Source organism: Camellia sinensis, chromosome 13 (genome assembly GCF_055761805.1).
Source record: "Camellia sinensis isolate YWXY chromosome 13, ASM5576180v1, whole genome shotgun sequence".
NCBI classification, from domain to species: Eukaryota; Viridiplantae; Streptophyta; class Magnoliopsida; order Ericales; family Theaceae; genus Camellia; species Camellia sinensis.
Window position 1 is genome coordinate 23,785,392 of NC_138973.1, and position 16,434 is coordinate 23,801,825.

The 16,434-nt window shown below is 42.2% G+C and overlaps 1 long non-coding RNA gene across 1 annotated transcript; it reads left to right on the forward strand.

The window, feature by feature from the left end:
* The first annotated feature begins 632 nt into the window (after positions 1-632).
* Positions 633-11,167, forward strand: LOC145806558 (uncharacterized). Its single transcript, XR_014349882.1, has 2 exons — positions 633-1,986; positions 10,814-11,167. It is a non-coding gene; the product is annotated as an uncharacterized LOC145806558 (long non-coding RNA).
* Positions 11,168-16,434: the final 5,267 nt, after the last annotated feature.

The window sequence follows — 16,434 nt, forward strand, 5'->3', positions numbered from 1 at the left end:
AATCATTACAATCCTCTCTCACAAAAAAAGCCAAAAAGCCAAAAAGTCCTTCCCAAACCAGGCTAAAATAGCCCAGGCTAAAATAGTCAAAAAGCCAAAAAACCAATCCACTTCCCAAACGGAGGCTTATTTAGATCATCCCAAACAATCCCTAATTTCATGTAATGCTTTCTTTTTGCCATGTTTGTTTGGAGATTTAGAGGAAAGATTGAGCTGGTGAGGTGGAACTCATTAATGGGGTGTTTGGTAAAAAAAAAAAATTTAACTTAAATAAGTTTTTAACTTAAATTAAGCTATATTAGTGTGTTTGGTAAAACTTATGTGCCTGTTTGGCAGAACTTAAAAGCAGCTTATTTCAGCTTTCAGCTTAATTTAAGCTATTTTGATGTGTTTGGTTTAGCTTATAGCTTATAACTTATAGCTTTTTGGAAGTCAGAAATCAGCTTATTCTTTGAGTGGGGCTGGAGATGCTTAATTTATAAGTCAGAAATCAACTTATCTTCATAGTTATAAGCTATAAGCTATTTAGGTATAAGCTATAAGTACTTTCCCACAGCTCTACCAAACAGGGCCTATAAGGCAGAGATTATGGCTTAATTTAAGTCATTTTCGGCTTAAATGTAAAAGTTGCTCCAAGGGTGCTTAATTTTACAGCTTAAGCGCGCAGCTATTTTTGGAGGGGCAAAATGACTCAAATGCCCCTTCAAAACTTAAGAAATCACGAAAATGCCACTATATAAACACAGTTCTGATTTCAGACCTAACCCTTCTCTCAAACGATGCTCTCCTCTTCTCCTCTTCTCTCACTGCTGAACGACGAAGAACTGTTCCACACATCGAAGATTGCCGGCGATCGTCCCTGTTTTCCATTGATCTCCACCAAAAAGTAAGATTTGAAACCCTAAACCCTATGTTTTGTTATATATAGATATACATATCGATTTAGGGAATATGCCCTTCCAGCCAACCCCCCCTCTCGATTTAGGGAATATGTCTCCATCCTTCGACCGGCAGCGAGCGACAAGCGACGGCGACGGTGACGACTGAGGTATATTATTCCCTTCTTTTCTTCTCTTCTTCAATTCTTCTACTCTAAGATTCTGAGTTTTGTTGAAATCAACCCTTGGTTTTGATTCCAAATATCATACTATTTTCTAATTCGTTTTTTGTTGATTTCATTTATTGATTTGGGCTTTTTTTGGGCATATGGAGGTGATATTTATTCCATCTTTTCAGATCTATTTGTTTGTTTGATTGGTTTGTATTGTAGATTTTCAGATTATCAGTATGTTGTTCTATATATTTCTGTTGTGTCAAAATAATAGTTAAATATAATTTTTTTTTTATATATTTCTATTTTTGTGGTGTTTGAAAATTTGTTCTATTTGGCTAGATCTTTTAAAATTTCAATTCCATTTAATAGTTGAATCCATTACTTAATTATAACTTTGTTAAATTTTATGTCAAATTTAATATAAAATGTGACTCAAGTCTTTTTATTGGAACAAATATACTGTCATATTAGATAAAAATACTAACAAATATATCAACCAAGAGAAATACTAACAAATATAGCCACACATCGCTTTGGTTCATATTTAATTGTTGTGAAATCCGAAAGACTGTTAATGTATTGTTTTCTTCTGTGCCTGTAGGTAATTCAACTGAAAACTGCACATGGATAATGTTTTAGGGCAAGATTTGATTAGTGATCTACCTCAAAGTATTATAGAAACCATCCTAACAAAGCTTCCGACAAGGGATGCAGTAAGAACATGCAGTTTATCGAGTAAATGGAGGTATAAATGGGCTAACCTTACTCAACTTGTATTTGATGACAATTGTGCAACGCTTTGTAATGACAAAGGAGCTGTCAAGGACAGCCTTGCAAAGTTCATTACTCGGTTTCTTTTTCTTCATGATGGACCAATTCACAAGTTCAGTTTGATTGTGAACTCCCCTTGTTTACAAGAACTTCAAATCTCAGTGAGTAATCTTAAACTCATTAAATATTTTATATTTCAGATTACAATGGCTATAGCGACCCCGGTCTTCTCTCCCATTTGATTATTGTATCCGGACTTAGGTTCCGTAGATTCTGTCATTGTATAATTGTCGTAGTTGTCCCTTATTTTCTCATTTGGACTTATAGGATGTATTGCGCAGGTTTGTTTCAGGTTGGTTGGGTTTAGAAACCAAGTGTTGCTGTCCAGAATTTTGGATCTTCGCTCGAGCGAGGAGTTTGTCGCTCGAGCGAGATGTTTTTTTTTTGTTCTTCGCTCGAGCCGGGGTTGGTAGCTCGAGCGAGAGTTTGCGTCTGATTTGGACCTGTAACTGTGCATTCTTGACTCGAGCGAGCTTTTCTTCGCTCGAGCGAGTTAGTTCGTTCTTCGCTCGAGCGATAGTTCATTCGCTCGAGCGTGTGTCTGGTTTCAGACCTGAGGGTTTGAGTTCTTCGCTCGATCGAGTTTTCTTTCGCTCGAGCGAGCTTTTGGGTTGTTGGCTCGAGCAAGGCTTCCTTGGCTCGAGCGTATCTTCTCTGTGTCTGGTCGCTCGAGCGACCAAGTTTTCGCTCGAGCGAGCCTGTCCAGTTTATATACACAGCAGCGAGTTTTGATCAGTCTTTTTCATCTTCTTTTGATTCCAAACCCTAGGTCCGACTTCTCTCTCTCCCTACTCACCTTCTTTCTTAGATTTGATCTATTTAGAGGGTGTTTCTACCCTAGTTGTTTTATTAAAAACATAGAGGGAGTCGAGGGCTTTCATTTAATCTGAACATTTGACGATTTGGAGCACATTGGTATTTGGGCACTCATCTCTGTCTTCACCATTTGGGTTATTTTCTTCGAGGTAGGGATTTCCTACTCCATTTTATAGGTTTTGTTCTAAGTTTTGGTATTTCGATATGTTGGGGATACTTTGGTAAATTTTGGGAAAAACCCTAGTTGTATTATTAAATTAATTTGTATAATTAATTCATGGAATTGGGAAAAGATGGTTAAATTCATGGAATTGGGGAATTCATTGTTTAAATGGCGTAGTTGGATAATTTGAATCATTTGTCTATTGAATTGTTGACATAGTTATTTTCAGTTTAGAAATAACTGTTTTGGGCTATCGGTGGAGGATAGTCGTGATTGTTGTAGACATTGCATGTGGATTAGGAATAACTGAAACTAATCACATTGGTTAAGTCATTAATTTTTGACTATTGCATTGATACAGAAAATACGTGTATTGATTGAGCATTGCATTTGCATACATTGTTTTGTGTGGGAGGAGATAGGGGATGTACTCCACGGTTTAGGGAAAGATAGGGGATGGACCTCTAAACCGGATTTTGTTTGGGAGGAGATAGGGGATGGACTCCATTAGCGTCACTTTTATGTGTGCTTATTTATATAGAAGTGTTTTATTGATACAGCACTAAAATGTGTATCAATCTGGAAGTATGAAGTGTTTTGATTTGAGCTTGAGTCTCATTTGTTCGTTGATATTGGAAGGATATGAATATGATATATGTAATTCACTGTTGTAAGTTTGGCCAGGTTCTGAGTCATGTTGATAAAATTGGAAAGTAAAACGTGTCTTAGACAATAGTGTCATGAGACGGTAAAATGAAGTAATTGATTATCTTGGTTAACCATCTGTTGAATGCTATTACTTTATTCATTGCTTATATGTGGTTTAGTATATTTCTACTGGGCTGTGGCTCACCCTTTATGGGAACATCATTTTCAGGTTCAGGTGATAAGCTACCTCCAAGGACTTAGCTTGGAAGGACTTGGATTTTGAAGACTATTTTTAGTTATTTGTTTTTCATTGTTGGTACATGTAAACACTCAAGCCTAGGGCTTTATTTATATTTGAGTTAGAACTCATACTTTGTGTCCAAGTGTTGCCTTGGAAAGATGTAAGCCGGTAGGGCATTTACTTTGATGTTACATGTAATGCTTTTGTTTAGTAAGACTCTGATGGATATTATAATGAATTATTAAAGTGTTTTCTTTAAATAATGCATGTCAATGATATATATATAATGGGTATTTTGAGGGCGTTACAACTTGGTATCAGAGCGTACTGGTTTTGAATACTTTGGGTACGTGGGAAGTGATTAGTATCACAATGGGTTCGTCTCGTTTGATAGAGACTTAGTGTAACGTTACATGCTTATGTGATAACATGTTGATGTGATTATGTGGGTATGGAATGTAGTTTCTGGGATGATGATTGGACCCTTGAGTTTCTAGTAGTCTTGTTGGAAAGGCACTTGACCACTGCTGCTTCCAACCGGAACTATAGTAACGCATTGGGACTATCATTATCCGGGAATGAAATTCGTAGGTGCTTATGTGATTATGTGCTTACGTGGAATGAATTATTGTTGTCCAATGCATTAGGACGTGAGTGTTTAGCTTCAGCACATTTAATAATGTGCTAATGTCTTTGTTTCCTTTATTAGGATGTCAGGACGAGGACGAGGACGCGGTAGGCGTGGTAGGCCGGGTAGGCAGGAGGTGCCTGTGCCAGAGGAGATTCCGGCAGTTCAGGAGGGAATTGGCCAGGCCAATGTGGCCGAGCCAGTAGGCCAGCAGGCTATGGGCGCTCTAGCCCGAGAGATAGCAGGGGCATTCAGGGAGTCAGTAGGCATTCTCAGAGCTGAGAATCAAGCTCAGGTTGTTGTTGCGGATGCAGGACCTTCCTTTCTGAAGAGGGAGTTCTTCCGATCTAACCCAGATGAATTTGTGGGTGATCCTAAAGAGCCACTTAAGGCAGATGAATGGCTCGAACAGACAACGAAGACGTTTGAGATGCTTGGCATCGAAGACGAGGGGTTGAAAGTGACCTTGGCATCTTTCCAGTTGAAGGGGGATGCGGGTCAGTGGTGGAAATTTACTAAGGGTCGTATAGGAGGTACATGGGAGGCTTTTGTGAATGCTTTCCAGGAGAAGTTCTTATCTCCAGCAGTCAGGGAGAAGCTGAGAGACCAGTTTTGTCAGCTTAAGCAGTCGAGTTCTTCTGTGGCCGAGTTTGAGGCTGCATTTACTAGCTTGTCCAGGTTTGCACCTGAGTTGGTGGCGTCTGGGGAACGCCGTTGTATTGAGTTTGAGAAGAAGTTGAGGCATGGCCTCAAGCTGAGAGTTGGGGGAACTATGATTCGGGATTATGGGCGTATGGTTGATGCTGCAGCCCATATGGAGATCATGATGCAGGAGGAGGAGGAAGGACAGAAGGGCTCCAAGAGGAGTCAGGATAGTCAGAGTGATGGTAGGAGACAGAAGGGTTTTAATCCCCAGCAGTCTCAGGGTAGCTTTTCTAGATCGACTTTTCCTGTGCCGAGTGCTAGTTCGGGGAAAAGCAGTCAGGGAGACATTACCTGTTTCAAGTGTGGCCAGCTGGGCCACAAGTCTCCAGTTTGTCCTCAGAGGGGAGGAGTGCAGAGAGCAGCATCATCTTCGGCTCGATCTCAGAACCAGAGTCAGGGTAGAGGCCAGCCACTCTCGTGTTATCAGTGTGGTCAGCCAGGGCATATGAAGAGGTATTGCCCTCAGTTGGGTGGCACACCTGGTGCATCTGGTTTGAGGCAGATTCAGGGTCAGCAGCCAGCTCAGTCGGGTCAGGCCTCGAGGGCCAATCAGGGGGCTTCATCGTCCCAGTCAGTGCAGCAATCTTATGCTCCTAGGGGTGAGCAGGTTGATCAGAGGTCGTCTGGGCGCGTGTATGCTGTTACCGCGCAGGATCTTGTACCGGCACCATCAGTTGTGAGAGGTACCTTCTTGTTTTGCAACTCGGTTGCTAATGTTTTGATTGATACGGGTGCATCTCATTCCTTTGTGTCTGCTGCATTTGCATCTGTTTTGGAGTTGGAGTTAGCACAGTTAGCATCTCCTATTTGTGTAGTGTCCCCTCTTGGGGGTGAATTGATTTTGAAACACGGTGTTAGGGGTTGTGATATAGAGGTTGATTACCATAGAATCCCATTTTCCTTTGTAGTTATGCCTATGAGAGGTTTCGATGTTCTTTTGGGTATGGACTGGTTATCGTCATACCGGGCAGTTATTGATTGCTACCGCCAGAGGGTCACTTGTTGTACCGTGAGCGGAGAGTATTTTCATTTTCTGGGGGACCGGGTGGGTAATGTGTTGCCACCGGGGTATGTTCCGCGAGGACGGAGTGAGCTTAGTGGTCTACTTGCTAACCTTTCGATTAGTGAGGATGATGAGTCTCAGATTGTGTTGCCAAGGGTGGTTTGTGAGTACTTGGACGTCTTTCCCGAGGATCTTGTTGGTTTGCCACCACATCGAGAGATTGAGTTCTCTATTAACCTAGTGCCCGGCACGGCTCCGATTTCTATGGCACCTTATCGTTTTGCCCCAGCCGAGTTAGTTGAGTTGAAGATTCAGCTCCAGGAGTTGCTAGATAAGGGCTTTATACGTCCTAGTGTTTCGCCGTGGGGAGCACCGGCCCTCTTTGTTAAAAAGAAAGGTGGTGCTTTGAGACTTTGTATAGATTACCGAAAATTGAATCGGGCTACGGTTAAGAATAAGTACCCTATGCCTCGTATAGATGATCTGTTTGACCAGTTGAAGGGTTCCCGTTGTTTCTCTAAGATAGACTTGAGATCGGGTTACCACCAGTTGAGGGTCAGGGAGGAGGATATTCCGAAGACGGCATTCCGTACACGGTATGGCCACTATGAGTTTCTAGTGATGCCATTTGGGCTCACCAATGCACCGGCAGTTTTTATGGATTTGATGAACCGGATCTTTCGGAAATTCTTGGATCAGTTTGTAGTCGTTTTTGTGGATGATATCCTTATCTATTCGCCTTCTGAGGAGGAGCACGAGGGACACTTGAGAGTGGTGCTTGAGTTACTTAGAGCCCATAGGCTGTATGCCAAGTTTGGGAAGTGTGAGTTCTGGCTGAGGGAAGTTAAATTCTTAGGCCACGTGGTATCCGGGGAAGGGGTGTTTGTTGATGCATCCAAGGTTGAGGCAGTGCAGGATTGGGCACAGCCTAAGAGTGTGTTTGAGATCCGCAGTTTTCTGGGATTAGCTGGGTATTACCGTCTGTTTGTGCCGGAGTCTTGCCGAGAGGAGGTACTCTGAGAATTCCATCATTCACGCCTTGCGGTGCATCCGGGAGGCACTAAGATGTATCGGGATCTGGGTCGCCAGTTCTGGTGGCGGGGTATGAAGAGAGATGTGGCAGCTTCCGTATCTAAGTGTCTTACTTGTCAGCAAGTGAAGGCCGAACATCAGAGGCCAGCGGGTTTGTTGCAACCCTTGCCTATTGCCGAGTGGAAGTGGGAACACGTCACTATGGACTTCGTTGTGGGTCTTCCGAGGACTCAGCGGGGTAGTGATGCTATTTGGGTGGTTGTAGACCGGTTGACTAAGTTGGCGCACTTCATTCCTATGCGCGTGAGAGATTCGGTAGATCATCTTGCCGACTTGTACATTCGGGACATAGTGAGGTTACACGGGGTTCCAGTGACGATCGTCTCAGATAGAGATCCTCGTTTTACTGCCAGGTTGTGGCAGAGTTTGCAGAGTGCCTTAGGCACTAAGTTGACCTTTAGTACGGCTTACCATCCTCAGACTGACGGGCAGTCCGAGCGTACTATTCAGATCCTTGAGGATATGCTGCGGGGTTGTGTTCTAGACTTTAGTGGGTCGTGGGAGAGGCACTTGCTGTTGGTGGAGTTTGCCTACAACAACAGCTTCCAGTCTAGTATCGGTATGGCACCATTTGAGGCCTTGTATGGCCGACCGTGTAGATCTCCTGTTTGTTGGGCCGAGGTGGGTGATGCATCTCTGTTGGGTCCGGAGTTGGTGAGGGAAACAACGGAGAAAGTTGAGCTTATCCGTAAGAGACTTGTTACAGCACAGAGTCGTCAGAAATCTTATGCCGACCGTAGGAGGAGATCTTTGGTGTTTGAGGTGGGTGATCATGTCTTTCTGAAGATATCACCTAGACGGGGTTTGATGAAATTTGGGAAGAGCGGGAAGTTGTCCCCTCGGTTCATTGGTCCGTTTGAGATCCTTGAGAGGATTGGCGAGGCTGCTTATCGTTTAGCTTTACCACCGCAGTTGTCCGGAGTACATGACGTGTTTCATGTGAGTATGCTTCGGAAGTATGAGCCGGATCCATCACATGTGTTGGATTGGACTGATTTAGTGATTGATGAGGATGTTTCGTATTAGGAGAGACCGGTTCGGGTCTTGGATAGGCGGGATCAAGTTTTGCGAGGCAAAACCATCCCTTTGGTCAAAGTTTTGTGGAAACACCACGGAGTGGAGGAAGCCACTTGGGAACGTGAGTTGGAAGTCCGCCAGAAATACCTGGACATGTTTATCGATTTGTAATCTTGTATTTAGATTTTGTAAAACGTTGTGTATGTTTTAGTAAATGGGTGTATCTTGAAACTTGCTTCATTATAGAAGTTTAGTGTAACATTGCATCTGTTGAGTACATTGTTGAATGGGTTGTATATATCATGCGATTGAATATGATATGGGAATTGTTAACATTGAAGGGAATAATGCACAATAATGATACAGGTTGAGATATATGTTGTGTTATATATTTAATGTGAGATGCCTCTTGATAAAGAGATGAAATGACCAGTTTTGGGTCAAGATGTTTACTAATGAATTGTCAAAAAAAAAAAAAAAGAATCTGTTTTCAAAAACTTATGCTTAATTTCGGGGACAAAATTCTTTGAAGGGGGGGAGGTTATAGCGACCCCGGTCTTCTCCCATTTGATTATTGTATCCGGACTTAGGTTCCGTAGATTCTGTCATTGTATAATTGTTGTAGTTGTCCCTTATTTTCTCATTTGGACTTATAGGATGTATTGGGCAGGTCTGTTTCAGGTTGGTTGGGTTTAGAAACCAAGTGTTGCTGTCCAGAATTTTGGATCTTCGCTCGAGCGAGGAGTTTGTCGCTCGAGCGAGATGTTTTTTTTTGTTCTTCGCTCGAGCCGGGGTTGGTAGCTCGAGCGAGAGTTTGCGTCTGATTTGGACCTGTAACTGTGCATTCTTGGCTCAAGCGAGCTTTTCTTCGCTCGAGCGAGTTAGTTCGTTCTTCGCTCGAGCGATAGTTCATTCGCTCGAGCGTGTGTCTGGTTTCAGACCTGAGGGTTTGAGTTCTTCGCTCGATCGAGTTTTCTTTCGCTCGAGCGAGCTTTTGGGTTGTTGGCTCGAGCAAGGCTTCCTTGGCTCGAGCGTATCTTCTCTGTGTCTGGTCGCTCGAGCGACCAAGTCTTCGCTCGAGCGAGCCTGTCCAGTTTATATACACAGCAGCGGGTTTTGATCAGTCTTTTTCATCTTCTTTTGATTCCAAACCCTAGGTCCGACTTCTCTCTCTCCCTACTCACCTTCTTTCTTAGATTTGATCTATTTAGAGGGTGTTTCTACCCTAGTTGTTTTATTAAAAACATAGAGGGAGTCGAGGGCTTTCATTTAATCTAAACATTTGACGATTTGGAGCACATTGGTATTTGGGCACTCATTTCTGTCTTCACCATTTGGGTTGTTTTCTTCGAGGTAGGGATTTCCTACTCCATTTTATAGGTTTTGTTCTAAGTTTTGGTATTTCGATATGTTGGGGATACTTTGGTAAATTTTGGGAAAAACCCTAGTTGTATTATTAAATTAATTTGTATAATTAATTCATGGAATTGGGAAAAGATGGTTAAATTCATGGAATTGGGGAATTCATTGTTTAAATGGCGTAGTTGGATAATTTGAATCATTTGTCTATTGAATTGTTGACATAGTCATTTTCAGTTTAGAAATAACTGTTTTGGGCTATCGGTGAAGGATAGTCGCGATTGTTGTAGACATTGCATGTGGATTAGGAATAACTGAAACTAATCACATTGGTTAAGTCATTAATTTTTTACTATTGCATTGATACAGAAAATACGTGTATTGATTGAGCATTGCATTTGCATACATTGTTTTGTGTGGGAGGAGATAGGGGATGTACTCCACGGTTTAGGGGAAGATAGGGGATGGACCTCTAAACCGGATTTTGTGTGGGAGGAGATAGGGGATGGACTCCATTAGCATCACTTTTATGTGTGCTTATTTATATAGAAGTGTTTTATTGATACAGCACTAAAATGTGTATCAATCTGGAAGTATGAAGTGTTTTGATTTGAGCTTGAGTCTCATTTGTTCGTTGATATTGGAAGGATATGAATATGATATATGTAATTCACTGTTGTAAGTTTGGCCAGGTTCTGAGTCATGTTGATAAAATTGGAAAGTAAAACGTGTCTTAGACAATAGTGTCATGAGACGGTAAAATGAAGTAATTGATTATCTTGGTTAACCATCTGTTGAATGCTATTGCTTTATTCATTGCTTATATGTGGTTTAGTATATTTCTACTGGGCTGTGGCTCACCCTTTATGGGAACATCATTTTCAGGTTCAGGTGATAAGCTACCTCCAAGGACTTAGCTTGGAAGGACTTGGATTTTGAAGACTATTTTTAGTTATTTGTTTTTCATTGTTGGTACATGTAAACACTCAAGCCTAGGGCTTTATTTATATTTGAGTTAGAACTCATACTTTGTGTCCAAGTGTTGCCTTGGAAAGATGTAAGCCGGTAGGGCATTTACTTTGATGTTACATGTAATGCTTTTGTTTAGTAAGACTCTGATGGATATTATAATGAATTATTAAAGTGTTTTCTTTAAATAATGCATGTCAATGATATATATATATATATAATGGGTATTTTGAGGGCGTTACAATGGCCATTTTCACTTGTTCATTTCCTTGTATTGATTGATGTAGGGTTCTTCAAATACATCAACTGCAACAGAAGCTCCTGATTTGGATTTTTGAAAGATAACAGATATGTTTGTTGTGCCACATGAGATGGAATTCATCAAATTTTTACTTAGAAACTCACCAATGCTCGAGACAATGAGCATTACACCTAGTGTATATGTTACAGATGGAAGATTGAATATGTGGATTGAGTTGGTGAGGTTTCGAAGGGCTTCTGCACAAGCTAAAATCATCTTCATCCAAGATTGATATGTAAAAACTGTTTTTCTTACATGAAGTCTCTTTGTTTTGTGTTTGTTTTCTTTCTTTTGACAGATCATTAGGCTTCCATTTGTTGGTTCTAATTTATATGTATCTATGTTGGCTTTTTGGCTTTCGAAAGTTATTTTTGTAATTATGAGCGTGCCAGCAAGGATCAATCAGTCCTTACAGAATTTTGATTGCCAACCAATTATCAGACGATTGTGTTGTAATTCTTTCAGCCTTAATGAAGAGAACTTTTACTGGTGGCTTGATTTAGGAGAATTTAAGCACAAGAAGAGTTAAATAAAGAGCAATTGAAGCATTTCATTAGTATGAAAAACTTACAATGATCCAAACTCAGCCTCGTAGAGGTTTATAGCAACAATCTACTTGAAACTACTCCTATGAATGAAGTGCAGTGCAAGAATTTAAAGTACAGGAATGTAAAGAACAGGAAATAAAAAAACTGGAACGAAATATGTAAAGTAAGACTGGTTTCTTGGATCTGAGTCTGGGGGCATTTTCTGGGGTCTTCCCTGCTATTTATACTCCTCAAATATGACCATCGAATTTCACTTCAAATCGTCGAACTGCTCCTCCGTGGTCGCTGATCATGCTACCTTATAAGTAGTTCCACTACGCTATCACTTGCAGTTAGGCTTCCCTCCTATATTTGAATTTGAATGTGAGTAACCGTTGAAGCCACGTCACCTTGCATCACTTTGTTGATCCACTGCTACTCAGATCTCATAACAACCAATATTAACTGCCACGTGTACGATCAGGATCGAAGACTTGAATGGTCTCTCCATATTACCCATACTTTGCCACGCGTTGAATTGTAACTAGCTTGCACAAAATATGTAGCCAACAGTATCTTACAAAAATGCTAATTGAATTGCCTTATAATCATCTTCATAATGATTATTTTTCTTGCTGTTTTTAACAACAATCATATTGATTACATTTTTGTGAGGCAACTAATTTGTTATCCATCAAAATCATTTGCATCTAACATGCAAACAGAATAAAACTAGAAAAAATGCTTCATCCATGATGAACCTTTGAAAAATATACATTTATTTTTTAAGTATAGCGATCCCGGGTTTACCCTTGTTATACCGTGATCCGGACATGTGTCCGTGGATGTTGGTAGTTGTTTATTATCTTATTTACATCCTTTTTACTTAGTATTTGAGTTATGGGATGTGTTGGGCGGGTTTGTTTCAGGTTGGTTGAGTTTAGAAACCAAAACTAGTTGCCCAGATTTTTGGCCTGTACGCTCGAGCGGAGGTGTTGGCGCTCGAGCGGGGAATACACCCATTCAGTATTTGTTGTGCAGTGTTGTACGCTCGAGCGTAGGGTTGGGAGCTCGAGCGGAGGTCTGGTTCTGCAAAAGTGCTGAGCGAGTGCATTCTGCGCTCGAGCGAGAGGTTGGCCGCTCGAGCGGAAGTCTGTGAGTGGCCGCTCGAGCGGGGTGTTTTACGCTCGAGCGGAGACCTGGGTTAAAGTCCCGAAATTGTGACTTTCCAAATCACTTTTTCACTTTCTCTTCTCTCTCTTACTTTTCCAAAATCACCATTGTTGAGCCTCTCACTCTAGATACTACCTTCTCTCTAGGTTTTGATCTAGTAGGAGTGATTTGCTCACCTTTGGCCTTTACAAAAAAGTTGTTGATCGTCGAGGGCTACATTTTAATCTGAAAATCTCGGGTTTTGGAGCACGTTGGGTTTTGTCGTCTTCTCCTTTGGGGCTCCGAATTTGAGGTAGGGATATCCTACTCCTCTCTATGGATTTTGTCTTTAAATTTTGGTATTTTGAGATGTTGGGGTTGGTTTAGTAATTTTGTGAAAGTTTGGGGCTTTTGTGCAATTTTACAAAAGTTGGGGTTTTATTCATAATAAGCCTAGATGCATGTTTGGCATAGAGAAATGGAATGAATTTTAAATCATTGATGAAAATGGGACCTAAGGGTTGAAATGTTAATTATGGGAATTGACCTAATTACATTGTTTAATTAATTGGGATAATTAATTGAGAAGAATGAGGAAATGAAATGTTGATTGAATATCCATTGTGCATTTATTTTCTGTTTAGAAATAACTGCTTTGGGCTATCGGTGGAGGATAGTCGTGATTGTTGTAGACAATGCATGCTGATTAGGCAAACTGAAACTAATCAATGAAGTGTGTCATGGAACTTGGCGGTTGATAGAATACATTGACTATATGTATTGAGTGATGGTATATAGAACCCATGTGTTTGTATACATTATGTGTAGAGGAGGAGAAAGGGGATGTACTCCGCGGTTTAGGGGAAGATAGGGGATGTACCTCTAAGCCGGATAGTGTTGGGAGAAGATAGGGGATGAACTCCGTAGATACAGCTTATATGCTTGTCTAGAGAAGTGAAGATAGAGCTTATATGCTTATCTTTGTGAAGTGTGGATATAGCTTATATGCTTATCTGTGGATTTTGTTGTTATACATATCTGTTGTAGAATGTGGATATAGCTTATATGCTTATCTGTGGATATTGTGGTTATACATATCTGTTGTAGAATGTGGATATAGCTTATAAGCTTATCTGTGGATATTGTTGTTATACATATCTGTTGAGAATGTGGGTAGTGCTTATATGTCTATCCGTTGAAAAAGGGAAAATGAAAGGAAACTTGGACTCATAAGTCGTTTGACATAAATATGTGATTTATGTGATTGTATTAGTGTTGGCCATCTATCAATTGCTAATATTTTAGTCATTGTTCATGGTTGGTTTAGTGTATTTCTACTGGGCTGTGGCTCACCCTATATGGGAATATCATTTTCAGGTGCAGGAAGCATGCCACCTCCAAGGACATACCTTGGGAGGCTTGAGGCGGACATACTTTTGTCGCTTAAATTTTTGATGTATTACATGTAAATACAAGCCAAGGGCTTAACGTGTATGAGTTAGTACTCTTTTGATGTAACCAAGTGTTAACTTGGAAAGCTGTAAGCCCGTAGGGCATTTTGCTTTTGTTGATAACATGTAATACTTTTGTAATGAAACACTGATGAATAGAAGAATGTGGTTATTTCATATGTTAATGAATGTCTTATTTGATGGGTTTATTGTTATTATTTCGAGGGCGTTACAACTTGGTATCAAAGCGTACCGGGTTCGAATACCTTGGGTACGTGGGAAGTGATTAGTATCACAATGGGTTTGTCTCGCTTGATAGAGACTTAGATGTGGTATCATATGCTATGTGATTGATTGATAACATGTTTATGTGACTATGTGGGTATGGGATTTAATTTATAGGATGTTGATTGGATCCTTAGGTTTCTGGGAGTCTTGTTGGAAAAGCACTTGATCAATGCTATTTCTAACCGGAACTCTGGTAACGCCTCGGGACTACCATTATCCGGAAACGAAATTCGTAAGTGCTTATGTGTTTATGTGCTTACGTGGAGTGAATTACAGTTGTCCATGCATTAGGACGTGAGTGTTCAGTTTCGGCACATTTGTGAATGTGCTAACGTTCTGTGTTACCTTTATTAGGATGTCAGGACGAGGAAGAGGTGCTAGGCGTGGTAGACCTGCGAGGCAGGAAGCACCGTTACCGGGGGAGATTCCGGCAGTGCAGGAGGGAGTTGGTCAGGCTAATGTGGCCGAGCCAGCGGGTCAGCAGGCCATGGGTGCCTTGGCCAGAGAGATAGCAGGAGCTTTGGGTATTCTTAGAGCTGGGAATCAGGCAGCTGAGGCAGGGCCTTCCTTCTTGAAGAGGGAGTTCTTCCGGTGTAATCCGGATGAGTTTATTGGGGATCCGAAGGAGCCACTGAAGGCTGATGAGTGGCTAGAGCAGATGAGTAAGACGTTCGAGATGCTTGGCATCGAGGACGGAGCACTGAAAGTGACCTTGGCATCCTTCCAACTGAAGGGAGATGCGGGTCAATGGTGGAAGTACGAGAAGGCTCGTGTTGGTGGTACTTGGGAGGCGTTTGTGAATGCTTTTCAGGAGAGGTTTTTGTCGGCAGCAGCTAGAGAGAAGCTGAGGGATCAGTTTAGCCGGCTTAATCAGCAGGGCTTGTCAGTGGCCGAGTTTGAGGCTACTTTTACCAGTCTGTCCAGGTTTGCACCTGAACTGGTGGCGTCTGAGGAACGCCGTTGCTATGAGTTTGAGCGGAAGTTGAGGCGGGGCCTCAAGCTGAGAGTTGGTGGGTCTTATATTCGAGAGTATAGACACCTAGTGGACGCTGCAGCTCATATGGAGCTCATGATGCAGGAGGAGGATGAGGGGCAGAGAGGCTCCAAGAGAAGCCAGGATGGCCAGGGTGATGGCAGGAGGCAGAGGGGTTCTAACCCTCAGCAGTCGCAGGGTGGTGTTGCTAGATCGACCTTCCCAGTGCCGAGTGCAGGCTCTGGGAGAGGTGGTCAGGGGGATTTCACCTGTTACAAGTGTGGCCAGTTGGGTCACAAGGTTTCTGTTTGCCCGCAGAAGGGTGGGGATCAGAGAGCTGCTTCTTCTTCAGCTAGACCGCAGAGTCAGAGTTTGGGCAGGGGGCAGCCCTTGACTTGTTATCAGTGTGGACAGCCTGGGCACATGAAGAGGTTTTGCCCGCAGTTGAGTGCCACTTCGGGAGCGTCTGGTTCTAGGCAGACGCAGGGTTTTCAGCCAGCTCAGTCTGTGCAGGCCTCGAGGGCCAATCCGGGAGCTTCGTCATCCCAGTCTGTGCAGCAGTCTTTTGCTCCGAGAGGTGAGCAGGTAGACCAGGGGCCTACGGGGCACGTGTATGCTGTTATCGCGCAGGATTTGGTACCAGCTCCATCAGTAGTGAGAGGTACTTTTCTGTTTTGCAACTCGGTTGCTAGTGTGTTGATAGACACGGGTGCATCTCATTCTTTTGTATCTGCTGCATTTGCATCGGTTTTGGAATTGGAGTTAGCACAGTTAGCATCTCCTATTTGTGTGGTATCGCCTTTGGGCGGTGAGTTGATCCTGAAACAGGGTGTTAGAGGATGTGATATTGAGGTCGCCGATTATAGGCTTCCATTTCCGTTTGTTGTCATGCCCATGAAGGGTTTTGATGTTATTTTGGGTATGGACTGGTTATCGTCATACCGGGCTGTTATTGATTGCTACCGCCAGAGGGTCACGTTATGTACCTTGAGCGGGGAGTGGTTCCATTTCTTGGGAGACCGGGTTGGTAGTGTTTTGCCACCGGGGTTTGATTCGCGAGGGCGAAGTGAGCTTAGTAGTCTACTTGCTAGCTTTGAGAGTGGTGAGAGTGGTGAGACACAGATTGTGTTACCGAGGGTGGTTTGTGAATATTCGGATGTTTTTCCCGAAGATCTTGTTAGTTTGCCACCTCACCGAGAGATAGAGTTCTCTATTG